The sequence below is a fragment of the Elaeis guineensis genome, chromosome 1 (genome assembly GCF_000442705.2).
Source record: "Elaeis guineensis isolate ETL-2024a chromosome 1, EG11, whole genome shotgun sequence".
Lineage (NCBI taxonomy): Eukaryota > Viridiplantae > Streptophyta > Magnoliopsida > Arecales > Arecaceae > Elaeis > Elaeis guineensis.
Genome location: NC_025993.2, coordinates 95386773 through 95400940, shown reverse-complemented (window position 1 = coordinate 95400940; position 14168 = coordinate 95386773). Strand labels below are relative to the sequence as shown.

The 14168-nt window shown below is 34.1% G+C and overlaps 1 pseudogene; it reads left to right on the top strand.

Moving 5' to 3' along the window:
• The first annotated feature begins 8758 nt into the window (after positions 1 to 8758).
• Positions 8759 to 14168, top strand: part of LOC105031998 (uncharacterized) — a 13599-nt pseudogene continuing 8189 nt past the window's right edge.

The window sequence follows — 14168 nt, the reverse complement described above, 5'->3', positions numbered from 1 at the left end:
TCAGGCCTTGCTTTATTGTGCACATATTTTTTTAAGGTGCACAAGAATCTGCAAACAAAAATAAATTTAAATTTTAGAAATACATTTACATCTTATAATTGATATGACAAAGTACGTATAATTTTTTTTATCTTTCAATAGGATACATCCATCGATAATATATCGGTCTGACCAAAAGAGCTTCTTTTAGAAGATGAACAGCCAAATGCACCATAACATCAAAAAATGATGGTAGAAAATTTTTTTCTAACTTACAAAGAATGAGTTCAATATCCTTCTCTGATCTCTCAAATAAGTTAATCTTCAATTTTTGGAACACAGTTCTCGAAAGAATACTCCCAACTCAATCATTACAGTTTGACCATCACCACCCAAATAACCATGCATGACCACAAGAAGCAAATGTTGCATCATCACATGGGAGTCATGATTTTTCATACCGAAGATATTGTTGTTGTTGTTTCCAACACACTGTGATACATTTGAAGCATATGCATCAGAAAACTTTACGATTTTGAACTATCCACAGAAATTCTTCTTTTCCTCTCCAAACAGTAAATAACATGCAGGTGGCATAAAAAATCTCTCACCTCAATGAACTAAATGCAACTCCGACCGAATTTTCATTTTCTGCAAAATAAGATGAGCTTTTGTACCGTCTTTTATTTTCTCTGAAATATTCAATATAGTACCGATGATATTATCATAAATATTCTTTTCAATGTGCATTACATCTAGATTATAACGAAGTAGTAGTTGCTTCCAATACAGTAGTTCAAAAAAGATGCTTCGCTTTGTCCAATTTAGCTCAGCTTCAGTACGCTTCCTCTTGTGAGTACCTAATGTTTTTCCAAATTGAATGTTTCCAATGACTTCAAGTTGTTTTAAAATTTTTGCTCCACTTAAGACAGACGCCGATCGGACTTACCATCAAATATTGATTATAACGGGTCCTCCAATAATGATTAGCAGGAAGAAACCACCGATGATCTATGAAATACATTTTTTGTCTGTGCATTAAATATAAAGAGGATGCATCCCTATTGCATATTGGACATGCAAGATATCCTTTGGTGCTCCATCCAGATAAATTTTCATATACTGAAAAATCATTTATGGTCCATAGAATCAAAGCATGCAACTTAAAATTACTTCGACTCACAAAATCATATGTCTGTATTCCATTTTCTCATAACTCCTTCAGATCATCAATTAAAGGTCATAGATATACATCAATTTCATTACCTGATGCTTTCAGACCCAGAATCAACAGTGACATAAAAATAAATGGTTCTTTCATGCACATCTAAGATGACACATTATATACAACTAGCATCACAGACCACATGCTGTAAAAGGTACTCAGATTGCCAAAGAAATTAAATCCATCTATTGCTAGACCAAGCTGGATATTGCGCGGGTCACTCGCAAAGTGCAGATGCTTTACATCGAAGTCTTTTCACACTAAAGAGTCGACCGAGTGGCTAAGTATGTTTTCCTCTAGAACCCGCTGCTCATAATGTCATCTCATTTCTTCAGCTGTCTTTGCGGACATATACAATCTTTGAAGTCTTGAAATCAATAAAAAATATCTCAAAATTTTTTGAGGTATCTTCTTTGCTTTCCTATTATCGATTTTGTATCTAGGCTCACCATATTTCGGATATTCAGTTGCTTGTTTGTTATCCTTAAAAAATAATATACAATCATTTTTGCAGACATGTATAGGAGTATAGCCAAGTCTCATTTTTTGTATGTATATTTTTGCTTCAGAATATGATTTCAGAAGTCTTTCTCCATCGGGCAGAGCTATTTTAATCAATATTAAAATTTGATGAAATGACTTTTAATTTCAATGGTTTACGATTTTAATATGAAGTAGTTTTATCAAAAACTCTAACTTGAAAAACTTTATACAATTTGGATAGAGTGGCTCTCGTGAATCCCTTACAAGCTTTGCAAACTATTCAGAAGTCCCTTCTACCTCAAGCCAGATATTATGCTCATGATCAGAATTGCTTTCAAATGTAGCAGTATTCATGCGTATATTTAAACAAGCACCTTGATGTAAATCATCTAACAATTCTTCAATATCACTATGTTCGACAGGTCCAACACCATCAGTACTATCATCTTCAGTATCGTCATCGTCGAGCACCACTTCATTCGGATCACCCTCCCCATGCCATATCCAACAAGTATACTTCTTATCCATACCATATTATAGTAGATGCTTCTCAACAAGTATTATGTGATGATATATCAAATTGACACATCTCTTGCATGGATACTTTATCCGACTAGCACTGTCAGTCTTATGCCGTGCAAAGTCAATGAAATCTTGAACTCCTTTTCGATATTCAGACAAAAAAATACCTCTAGCATTCATCCAACTTTTGTTGATATTCATCTAACAACAAACACAAAATCATTAATAACCAAAATAAAGTTTAGTGGTATTTTGGATCTCGATCTGAATTTTAGATTGAATTGCATTCCGAATTCTAGCTAAAATCCCGATCCAGATCCAGATTCGGATCACTTGATACAAAATGCATGATCCTATCCTTTTCAAATCATTACTAACAGGTGTGGTCCTATCCCTTTCAAAAAAATAATAATTTTATTATTGTTATTAGTGGATATTTCATCTTATTTTTGTGAAAATTTCGATAGCATCTCCCTATGGTTCTCCAAGTATATGATGTGGATATGGTGCCTACGCACCCTATCCACCATATATCCGGAGAACAATAGACAGATAACTACTGAATACCACATAATGAAATAAAATATCAACTATTAACAACAATAATATTATTACTTTTCTAAAAAGCTCGAATACGGGATATCCAAGTTTCGATCTCGATGAAGATCGAAAGTTGAACGAAAATCTATAGCTCAATGTAATTTAAGTACCATCTTTGAACGTGCATTCGAAGATAAATTTTTAATTTATCAAAAAAGAATAATTTTGTATTGAAATTTTGTTATTAAAAATTTCAATAAAATTTTTTCTAAAATAAAAATATTTTTTTATTTATAATTTTAGCAGCATACAAAACAGCACATAAAATAATTTAATTATAACAAGTAACAGCAATGTGCATTGTGTTAGTAAAAAAAATAATTAGTTAAATAATTAAATAATTTCAACAGTAACACTAAAAAATAATATGCAATAATTATAATAATTTTAGCATCATATTTCATCCTCATGAAGACCTGACCTGACCCACCCCATCCCAACCCCACCTACCCTAGCCCGGCCCAATTCGGATCGGACCAGACCCGACCCAGCCCAACCCACCCCGACTCCACCCGACCCACCCCAGCCCAACCCGACGTGACCTGGCCCAATCCACCCCATCCCGGCTCAAACCAGAATCGACCCGGCTCGGACCCTACCATCCCCGACCCATCCCATCCTAGTCCGACCCGCCTTAGCCCCACCGGACCTGATTCGGCTCCACCCGACCAGCCCCAGCTCGACCCAACCCTGACCTGACCTGCCCCGCCCTGACTCCACCATCCTTGGCCCCAACCCGACCCGATCCGGCTCTACCCGACCTGCGCCAGCCTGACCCGACCTGGCCCGACTCACCCCATCCTAGCCCGAATCAGAATTGACCTGGCTCGGACCCTACCATCCCCGACCCGCCCCATCCCAACCCAACCCACCCCAGCCCGATCGAACCTGACCCAACTCCACCCGACTAGCCCCAGCCCGACCCGACCCGCCCTGCCCCGGCTCCACCGTCCCCAACCCCAGCCCGACCCAACCTGACTCCACCCGACCTGCGCTAGCCTAATCGGCCCCATCCAGGCCCAACCCACCCCAACCCAGGTCCGACCCATCCGAACCCATGCGTGCCCGGCCCGCAAGCCCCACGACCCGTAGGCCACGCATGCCCGATCCACCGTCCTTGGCATAATTGCATCTCGGCTCCAGCTCTGGCTCGCCGGCCCCTCCCTGGCCCGCCATCGCTGGCCCGGCCCGCAAGCCCCAGCATAGCTGCGACCCGACCCCATCCAGGCTCGCCGTCATTGGCTCTGGCTTGGCTGCCCCAGCCCCGGCCCCTCCCCGGCCCACCGTCGTCGGCCCTGACATGCCCCGACATGCAGGCCCCATATGGCTGTGGCCTGCAAGCCCGTAGGCCCGCCGTCCCGACCTAGGCACATCGTCCCCGGCATGCCAACCACGACATGCTGTTCCCATGTCATTCCCTATCCCTGTCCCCGATCTGAACCCACCCCCCCCAAAAAAAGAAGAGTCGATGTCACCGGCTCCGACTCGCTGGCCCCAGCCCCGGCCCGTCACCAGCCCCACGTCGCCATCCCCGACCCATCATCACCGTCGCGGCCCGCAGTTCCCACATGACCGCGGTCCACCGTCGCCGTCGTGGACTGCAGGCCCCATGTGGCCGCGGCCTGCCATCCCGACCTAGGCGCACCGTTCTGGCATGCCGGCCCCAGCACGTTCCCCATCTCTGACAAAACCCACCCCAAAAAAAAAATAGAGATGAAGTCGACTCACCTCGACGGCAGCAGCAACGGCGATGGAGGAAACCGGATGGCGGAGGAAATCGGAGGCATGCGGGATGCCCGGGGGGAAGGAAGCTCACTCGCGGGAGGGGGAGGAAGCTAGACTACTGAGGGGGGATGAGGAAGAAAAATAGATTTCTGATGGGATTTGATGGGACGTGGGGTATTAGCGATGCAAATTTTTATCGCTAATAATCAATTTTTGTCACAAATAATTCAAACAAAAAATATTTATGATAAAAAATTAATTTTTATCGCTAATAATTTCTATCAAAAAAATTTTTTTTGTTGGAAAAGTTCAGCCTCGAGAAAATATTATTGACGACAAAATTTTTTTATTTCATCGCTAATTATATAATTAGCAACAAAAATTTTTTCATCACTAATAATTAATAAAAAATAATTTTTCATTTAGAAAAGAATTTCTCCTAATTAAGTCTTGTTCCCCGTATTATTTTCTTCCATTCATTTTTCATTCATCTCTTAGCCACAATAATGCAATAATATATGTATATATGTGTGTATATATATATATAGCTGATGTAGTAAATATATCAACTTTTCATAATATTTTAGTAATGAAATGGATGAACTATTGTAAGAACAAAAACTTCCAACAATTCTGTCGCTTCTCATCAACAGTCATCTCAATGAAGCATGGGTGATGCAGTGCAAGCATCCACTCCTCAAGGGCCTATACCACCACCTATTATAGAGGACCCGTAACGATTCAATGACCTAATTCGACAGGTCCAAGCATTGACCAACACCATCTAGCATTTACAGCAAACCACAGAGTAATGACAACCCCCGCAACATGCTTCTCAAATTATGCCCTCTCCGTGTATCCAGCAAAACTGCTTCCAGAGAATCCCCCTTGAGGTGCGCATCATTCTGTCCTGATCGATCGACAATCACCATCCTATCAAGGTCCAGACATGAAGAATAATGCCAACATTCTCCAATCTCCTCCAATGATGATTCGACCTTAGGCTACTCTCCGTGACTCACAAAATCTCGTCGAAAAGAGGACCTCGAGCAAAAGGTCTGAAAGATCAAACGTCATCTGGACGAGATTCAAATAGACAGCCAAAGGAATGAGGATATCCTCAGCTTCAATTTTCAACCATCTTTCTCTTGATCCATCCTCCAAGAATTGATTTTTATCGCCAAGAATTGATTTTTCATCACAAATATATGTTATTTATGATGGAAATAAAGTTTTTATCATAAATAATTTATAATTTCTAAATTTTTAAATTTTTTTCTCATTTATTAGTGAGAAAAATTTTTCATCATAAATAATAGAGTATTTATGATGAAAATTGAGTTTTTATCATCAATATTCGATTATTGACAATGTTAAATTTTCATCACAAATAATTTATAATTTTTGAATTTTTAAAATTTTTTATTTTTTTTTATGTATTACCAATGAAAATATTACATCATAAATACTGAAGTATTTGCGATAGAAAATTAATTTTCATCATAAATATATAAGTATTTGTGACATAATATTTTTGTCATAAATAATCAATAATTTTAAAATTTTTAAAATTTTTAATTTTTTTACACATATTAGTGACTAAAAATTTTTATCATAAATAAAATATATTTGCAATAAAGTTTTTGATTTCATCATCAATAATTTATCATTTATGATGTAATATTTTTATCACCAATAATCTATAATTTTTAAATTTTTTAAATTTTTTATTTTCTTTCAAATATTAGCGATGAAATTTTTCATCATAAATACTTAAGTATTTATGATAGAAAATAAATTTTCATCAAAAATATGCCTGTATTTGTGACATAATATTTTGGTCACAAATAATCTATAATTTTAAAATTTTTAAAATTTTTTATTTTTTTCATATATTAGTGATGAAAAATTTTTATTGTAAATAATATTAATTTATGATGAAAATTTAGTTTTTATCATCAATACTCTATTATTTATGATATAATATTTTTATCATAAATAATCTTTAATTATTGAACTTTTAAAATTTTTTTATTTTTTTTTAAATATTGGTGATGAAAACTTTTCATCATAAATAACTTATATTTATGATGAAAATTTAATTTTTATTATAAATACTTTCATTATTTATGATGAAACTATTTTCATTGCTAATATTTAAAAATTTAAAATTAAAATAAATATTTTATTATTTATGATGATTAATTTCATCATAAATAATATATATTTATGATAAAATTTTATTTTTATCATAAATATTAAATTATTTATGATAAAAAATTATTTTTATCATAAATAAATAATTATTAGCGATGAATTTTTATTTTTATCATAAATATCCTTATTTATGATAAAATATATTTCCATCACAAATAAATTCATCGCAAATAATGATATTTCTTGTAGTATGAGGCACTGTAGATCAAAGGACTAGTCACACTACTGTAGCATTAAATAAATCACTGATGAGTGAGTAGATATCTAAGTGACTTCTCACATCGATAATGCTCGGTACCTTTATTCACTAACAATCATTTATACTCTCGCTTAAGTGTTTCTATACTGTAGACTCGAGACTCGTCTATCCTTAAAATAGAAGTGACTTCTGCATCAATTTTATCCAATCAATCATCACCCCCATGATGATCTATTGATCAGAAGTATTTAGAAATCAATCACCAATGACACATTCCTTAAATTCTCAACTTGAGAATGTATGTCATCATCTTATTAATTTTTTGGATGATTCATAGATACATACACAACATGAATAAAATTAAAAATCTAATTTTATTAATAATAAAAAGTTAAATATAAAATTATGTTCTAGAATAAATATGTGTATCGGTCTGATTGGCTTTTAGGGCATATATCTAACATGTAGCCTATATGAAACTTCCTTACAAGCTATATAGTAGCAAAACTTTATCATGGGAGTTAAAGTTATCGACTCTATTAGTAGATTGATAAAGATATACTATGATAATACAACAATAAGATTCTCCTATAGTATGATAAATGCAAGTACCAGTAGGTATATTGGTGTAAATACTTGGCTCTTTATAAGAGAATAAGGGATATAGTATCTATGAAACATATTAATAAAGAACTGATAATTATAGATCCATTGAATAAAGGATATTCTTGGAATTTTTAGGGATCATTTGAATCATATAGGATATAGCTTATTTTATGATATATATATTGGACACTATATATAAAATCATCACATTAAATTTTATAATAAAATTTAGTTTATTTTAATTTATGTTGATTAGCTATTTATCATGTGATATAAAGAAGACAAAAGAATTGACATAAAGTTCTATCTATTCATAAAGTAAAATTTCATATAAAAAACTTGATTATAAGGTGTCATTAATATTGTAATGCGTAAAAGGTCGTGTGTTAATTGATAATGTAATTGCTGCAATGATTCACACTGATAATTATTTTATAATCAAGTATACAATGTATATCCTATGGAGCAATTAAGTTTTTAAGTGTGGATCCACATTAGTTTTTCAATTATTAGATCCAAAATAAGATTTCATTAAATATTTTTAAAATATTTTTAATAATTAAAATAAAGGTGATTGTGTTAGCTTGGTTCAAGTGGAAGAATGTTGGAACTTATGTAATTAAGCTCCATCCGGATGCAGCCCATACTAACATGCCTTCGAATTTTTTTAGGTGTTTTAGTTTGATCTAGACTCTGATTAAAGATAATTATCCAATAAAGTGATCAGGATACACCTAATAGTTATTATGATAAAGTTAACCTCTATATGACTATTATGGATAACATCCATCTTAGTCATTGTGACTGATTCAAATACTACCTCTTATGGATGAGGCATGTTATAAAAAGACACCCTCTATAGACTTGATCTCAAACTCACTTGAGTGCTTGTGAGGTTCCTCTCATCGAGAATACTTGAGTTGGGATTGAAAAACTAAGGTGCTGCTTGTGGATAGCAAGGAGCACATCCAGCTTGGTTTTTTTTTTTGCGATTGCAGGTAGGCTAATTCTAGAGATCATGGATGGCATCGATGACTTTTTCTTCAAGTGAGTTCTATTATCCCATAAAGTTTTAATAGAAAATTCATCCTTTAGAGTCCTATGTATAGTTGTTGTGCAACCCCATCATCCTTTATATATAGGCACCAAGAATAAAAGGCTTGCAAACACACCTTACACCATATAAGCATTATCTTAGAACAATGTATGTGACCAAGCCTCTCTCCCTTTACTATAACAACCCCCATGCTATCTTTGAGTACCTGCCAAAAGGTCCCAATTTTGGTATTCTTGTGATCAAAGATGAAGAGGCTGAGAGAGAACAAGTGTGCTATTGGGGACTCTACAAAGATTTAAGGATTTACAACCTCCCATTCCCTTAAAATACCAAGATTAAAATTTGATATACCACCACCCATCATGAAGTTGGAGGTGGCCATAGTACTACGACCTATAGAGGTGATGTCTTCTTCATTGCAGTCATTGGCTAGCCATTATCATCCAGTCACCACCTGAAGGTCCGAACTTAGGTTATCTATTTCTCCAGGATGAAGGACTGGATGTAGCTGAGCTAACATGTTGTTAGGGCCTATGCAAAGATACATGAGTCCAAGATCTCCCATTCCCCCAAAACATGATCCTCACTATTGCGATCAAGGGTCAAATGGCTCGAATGGTTGGGTCGATTTTCACTCCCATATGCATGAGGTATTGTCTACTTTGGCTCAAGCTATCTCGGGCTTCAATGGGTCTTATGGCTATAGTGGACCACCCGTTGCTATAGTTGGCTATGTTGATGGCTATAGTGGATCGTTTCAACTATAGTAGGCCTTGATCATTTCAAAACTCATGATTTTATCCTTTAAAAGATGCCTCATAGGAGAAAGAAAGTCCCATTTTAATATAATCCAGAGTTTATCTTGACTTACAACTGATGTAGGATTAAAGGTCTTATCCTCCACAATAGTTGCCCCCCAGTCAATGGGGGACTCTATATGCTAGGGGTAGACCCTTCCTGTAGCACCATTTTATTGCAATCAAGGGTTAGATGGCTCAGATGGCTAGATTGATCTCCTCTCCCATATGTGTGAGGTATTGTCTACGTTGGCTCAGGTTGTCTTGGGCTTCAATGGGTCTTGTGGCTTCAGTGGGGCCACCTATAGCTACAATGGGCCACATTGATGGCTATAACAGACCTTAGACATTTCAAGCCTCATAATTTTGTCCTTTAAAAGGAGCCTCATGGGGGAAAGAAGATCTCATTTCATATAAGTCAGAGTTATTGATCCTACGATTGATTTTAATAATTACAAAATATTGAGTAATTATGATACTAATCATGTGTTCATGAGTGAATGTAAAATTTTTTAGATGCATAAAATAAAAAAAATTATTTATAGAAGAAATTCTCTCAAAAGAATGATAATTAATGGTCAAATGAGACTCAAATAAGAAGTTTTTGGAAGCCTAAATGCTGTGAAAGACCATGAAAATCAAGATGGAAGAAGCTATCAAAAGTTGAAGTCAAAAAGCCACTTATGCAGAAAAAATGAGAAGAAATTTTTAGTAGGCTGTTATCTGAGTCGACTTAAATTTTATCTGAGTCAACTCGAGCTAAAACAGTGAAGAAAACTAGTTTTGACATGTAAAAATTTTAGCTGGTATGCCTTTGAGTCGACTCAAAGATTATCTAAGTCGACTCAAATGCAGAATGACAGAAAAGTAATTTTTTAGAATAGAAAATTCAATGGATCGAGCGGCAACTCGAGTCGACTCGAATTACTTGAGTTGAAGTTATGGAAAAAGATAGAAAGCTGTATTTTTGAAAAAAAAGCTCAAGCGAAGTTGCAGACAGCTCGAGTCGACTTAAATCCTATCCGAGTCGACTCGAATCCCAATGGCTAGTTCTACAAAAATTTAGATTTGATTTTTAATGGCTAGTTTTCATCTCTAACGGCTAATTCAACCCTTCCAATGGCCAAAACTCATTCTCCAACCAACTTTAAGTATATTAAGAGCTAGAGAATCAATTGAGAAGGTAGCCAAGAGAATTTGAAAAAGAAATCATTATTTCTTGGATGGAACATTGAATATCTTTGAGAAAGAAAAAAAAGAAAGGGATGGAGTGCATAGAATTGAGAGCCTTCAAAGAAAAATCTTCACCCCCATCAGTTACGTCCTCTCAAGCATCAAGAAGAGAAGTCGAAGCATCAAAAGAGCAACTCATCATCAACTTCTTTCGAGCTTTCAAGAGTTTATTCTTTTTATTTTTATTTATTCTAAAATTCATACATTATATTTTATTTTCTTTACAAATTTTTTTGAAGGAAAGAAACTTGAGAATTAGGCCCGTCCAAGCTTAGAATTGAACATTATAGGTTTTGGTTGGTGAGCCTAAAAAATCAACTGAGTTGATAGTGTGTCCAAAAAACTATTGATGTAAGGTTGTGATTGGTGATCCTGAAAAATCAACTAAATTTATTTGTAAGCCAAGAAAAATAAATGCACTGTAATCAAGAAGACTATAGTAGAAATCTTAAGGAGAGCTTAAGGAGTGGATATAGGTGTGGGTTGCACCGAGCCACTATAAATCTTTATGTATTTGTATTGTGCCTTTTGCTTGCATTATATATATCTCAACTATACAACTTAGTTTAGATTGAAGTACATATTTGCTTAAAGGTTAATTTAGTTAAAATTTTTTAAAGAATCCAATTCACCCCCCCTTAGGTTATTACCTTTCTGGACAACAAGTGTTATCAGAGCAGGTGCTCTGTTATTAGTTGTTAATCTAGCAGTTAAAGATTAAAAGATCTTGCAACCCAAAATGAAATCTTTTTTAATGAAGGTTATTCCATAGATAGACCCCCAATGCTCAATGGATCTAATTATGCCTATTGAAAAATTAGGATGAAAACTTTTATACAAGCACATGACTATAGTTTATGGAGGATCATAGTTAATGGCTTACACACCCCCAAAATATTGAAAAAGCATGATAAAGAAATAGCCTAATTAAATGCTAAAACCATGAATATACTTTATTGTTCATTAGATTTAAATGAATTTAACTTAATTTCTTCTTGCATTTCAGGAAAAGAAGTATAGAAAAAATTGAAAATAACCTTTAAGGGAGCAAATGAAAGAGAAGAATCAAGCTCCCAAGAAGATATAGAAGCTCACCCTAATTTATGCCTCATGCCTCATGAGGATGAAAAGAAAAAGAAGCAAAAGAAAAAGAAAGCATCAATTAAGGGAGAGCAAGTCAAAGAAATTAAAGCAAAATGAAAAAAAGAAAGAAGGTATAACAAATCCTTGCCTCATGGCTCACAACGATGAGGTAAGCATTGAAACTTCTTTTGAATTTACTTTTGAAGAATTATTAGAAACCTTTCATGAGCTTATGAATGAATATAAAAAAACAAGAATTAAAGATAAAGAATTTAAAAGGTCTAATTTTCTTTTGGCTGATGAAAAGAATAAGTTATTGAATGAAAATGAAGATATCTTGAAAGAAAAGAATAAGATTTTAATAGAAAAAGAAGATCTTTTAAAGAAAAAGGACTCTTTAGCTAAAGAAAAGGAAGAACTTCTTATATTTGAAAAATATTATATCTGAAAAATCCTTTATGGAACAAAATGCAAAATTAAGAAAAGAGATAGAAATATTGAAGCCTATTATTCAAAAAATTGCATTTAGTTCTGAAAAGCTTCATTTAATGCTGAAAAATCAGAAATCTATTTTTGATAAGAATGGAATTGGTTCAAATTCTTCAAAAAAATAGAAATTTCTTAAAAATATGTTTTTTAGAACTTATCAGGAAAATCATTCAATTACTTGCTTTAAATGCAACAAAGTAGGTCATAAAATTTTTGAATGTAATACTATTGAAATTGGTCATATTTTAATTAAACAGATTTAGATTCCAAAAGGAACCCTAAGCTCTAACACCGATAGATCCAAGAAAGTTTGGGTACCAAAGTTTCAAAAATGATTCTATAGGTATGCCAAGCATCCATTGGCATGTAAGGAGTAAATTCTTAAAGAATAGATGCTTAAAAATTAAAAAGAATGGATGATGATGTTCAGTAAAAGTTAAACCCTTTCTACATCATACCATCATTGTTTGCTAAAATTATTTTACTGAATTGATTGATTTTGATGATCCATTGACATTTATATATGTATGCTTATTGTGATTCTTTGCTTTGAATATTTTTCATGTATTGCTAAAAATTAATATAATTGAATGATCTTGATGACTTTTTAATATTTGTAATGATCTTACTCTATGAATTGATTTCAAAATCAATATGTTCACTTCAATGTATCATTTTAATTGTCAGAAGCATAAGTTTCATTTTAAATTCAGCATGCTCCTAAACCTTTCATCACATGATATTACTTGTAAAACTTAAATTAAAATGAGCTTGATGGCATATAAAAATATTTGGATGCCAAACTCTTAAATTAATTTTTGACATTCTCATAAAATATGTAATCATTGAAATATGTTAAAAAAAAATTATATGATTCTAAGAACATTAAGATAATTCATCAACTCATAAAAGATTATATGCTTAATGTTATTGATTTGCATTGCATCATAGCTTGACCTCTTAAGGATTTGAAAATTTTCTAATTGAACTTCACTCACAGAGCCATTATCTAGATTTCTCTTTGATTTGTTTTGGTTAATTTTTAAACCCCCAATTGATTAATTCTTGATTCCTCAAATTGACTTGAACATCAATCTTGATCATCAATTTGATTGCCCATTGATCCCCAACCAAATTGATCAATTTTTTTTTTATTTGAGACTTTTGGAGATATTTTCTGTATCAAGAAGTCGACTCTTGAAATCGAGGAGTCAACTTATTGCTTCTAGAAGAAAAATAGTTCCATGAGGAGTCAATCCATATTTAATGTTTCCTCAATATATTTAAAACTCCTTGATCAGGGATAGGTTTCTCAAGTGAAAATATCTCAAGACTCTATCATTCTATTTCTAATTTTCTTGAGCTGTAATTCCTTTCAAACCCCTCTCTAATCAAAATTGGATCTTTTTTACATTTCCATCCTATTCTTGGAGTTCTTGTTCTCCAATGACACCTCCGAAATAATTGGCACAAAGGAAGAAAAAACTTCCATGCAAGAAAGAAGGACCAAGCATCAAAATAATCATTGAGTTTCTCGAGTAAGAAAGAATTTAATTGGATAAAAAATTAAAAGACTAAGCTAAGAAATTTTGTGTTCTTTTGACCTATCCAAACTCAGTTGAAGAATTCTTTAGAAACATAAAGCTCAGGGTTGAAAATTTAGATTCAAAAGATTAAAGTGTCTATATTGTGGTAGATGATATAAGATTAGCTCGAATACTAAGAATATCTACTGATGGATTGAAGCTCTTTGGATTTGCCCACCTATCCTAGATCAGTGAAAGAATTTTATGGTTGCATAAAAGTGAGAGTTGAAAGTGTAATTTTTAAAGTAAAAGGCATGCAAATTGAGATGGATATTGATAATATTGGATGCACGCTAGGAGCACCTCGGATTGTCTCAAGCAGTGATATATTTAAAATTTATGTTTGTTTGAGATAATATTGAGGGTA